Source organism: Amphimedon queenslandica, unplaced genomic scaffold, assembly GCF_000090795.2.
Source record: "Amphimedon queenslandica unplaced genomic scaffold, v1.1 AMPQUscaffold_10518, whole genome shotgun sequence".
NCBI lineage: Eukaryota > Metazoa > Porifera > Demospongiae > Haplosclerida > Niphatidae > Amphimedon > Amphimedon queenslandica.
The window spans coordinates 713-2,590 of NW_003549221.1; the positions used below are offsets into that span (position 1 = coordinate 713).

The 1,878-nt window shown below is 33.7% G+C and overlaps 1 pseudogene; it reads left to right on the top strand.

Moving 5' to 3' along the window:
* The first annotated feature begins 687 nt into the window (after positions 1-687).
* Positions 688-1,456, top strand: LOC109590088 (fibrinogen C domain-containing protein 1 pseudogene; annotated as a pseudogene).
* The last annotated feature ends 422 nt before the right edge of the window (positions 1,457-1,878 follow it).

The window sequence follows — 1,878 nt, forward strand, 5'->3', positions numbered from 1 at the left end:
ACAGGATACCAAAATATATTTTATAACTAGACGAATGTAAACATTAGTGCTCCACCCCCCCCAGCTACAGTATCATGAAGATGAGATTATTTAATTTTAAAAATAGTTAGATGATTCTATACTGCTTGTACATACTGACTCACTTCATCAGTATAGGGCTTTGCCTAATTAACAGTAATTAACAGTAATAGAAGCTGTAAATTCGAATGGGGTACACTCCAATTATTTTAAATCAAAATAAACCTTGAGATATAAACAGTAATAGGTAGCTATAAATTCCAGTCCATGTTCAACTCACGTACTCTACTCTTCTTAAAGGGGCTGTGCTCCAATTATTTCATATTATAACATTATTGGGGTAATAGGTAGCTTAAAATTCTAGTCCTTGTCCAACTCACGTACAGTCTAGTAAAATGTCAAAGATGTTCATCTTTATGTTGTTGTTGCTGTGTTTAATAGTTACCATTGATGAAGGAGAAGGATCTTATTGTATGGCTGATTGTACTGGATATAAACATGAACCATCACTGTATATAAGGACATGCTGTATCATTAGTAACTTAGGGCAGACTGTTACCATTAGAGGAATTGGTATAACAAGATATATTCTATGTTCTAAAGTACGACGAAAGTCTTGTCCAAAAAGTTACTGCACTAATAGTAGAAGTATTTAATCTTGTATTATAGATGATTGTAAGAGCTTGTTTGAGGATGGTAATACTACTAGTGGTGTTTATACTGTTAATCCTGATGGAGGGACTCCATTTGAAGTTAGTTAAAATTAATTTATAATTATACACTATTGGATCACAGGTATACTGTGATATGGAGACTGATGGTGGTGGATGGACTGTATTTCAGAGGAGACAAGATGGATCTGTTGATTTCTATAGGAACTGGACTGACTATGAGAACGGATTTGGTAACCTTACTGGTGAGTTTTGGTTAGGATTGAGCAAGATTCATCGTCTTACTAAAGAAGGATCAAACACACTAAGAGTGGACCTGGAAGACTTTGAGGGGAACACAGCTTATGCTAACTACTCTACATTCAGTGTTAGTGATGGTAGTACTGAATATATGCTAACAGTAGGAGGATACTCTGGTACTGCTGGAGATGATCTGATCTGGTATCTTAATGGAATGAGATTCAGTACAAGAGATAATGATAATGATAACTATGCATATAATTGTGCTCAGGCCTACACTGGTGCCTGGTGGTATAATAACTGCGCTAATTCAAATCTTAATGGTCGTTATTTTAATACTGCAACTAATAATTATCAAGGAATTGTTTGGTACCATTGGAAAAATGTATTCATTAGTCTCAAGTTCACAGAGATGAAAACTCATCCTAACACTTAAATACTGTCCCCCACACACATAAGTGTGTTTACATTGTGCTGATATATTATTATGTCATTTCAATATTACAGTCTGTCATACCTTGTAGTGATTATTAATAATTATTAACTATTGACTTTATTAATGATGTAAGTATGTGTGGGTGAGTAACAGGAAACTATTATTAATTTATTATACCATTGAGCATGTACATATGGTTCAAAATGGTGGGGTTTATTTCAAGTTGGGTAATGCCTATCCTATTTAAACACAAAATTTGTTAAAATTTACTGACTGCAAAATTACTCAAAATTCTATTGATAAAATAGGAAAATACCATATAACTGGTAATTTTCAAGGGGTAACATTTTGATGAATTGCAAAATAATTGGCCTCGCCTACGCGAGGTATAGGTAGTTGCTGTGTGTGTCTGTCATTCATTCATTCTGTACAACTGAAATTTGTTTTTAATAAACAATAACTTTAGTACAGCATGTTCTAAGCTCCTAGATCTTTCTTTTTGACGTGGAAAAG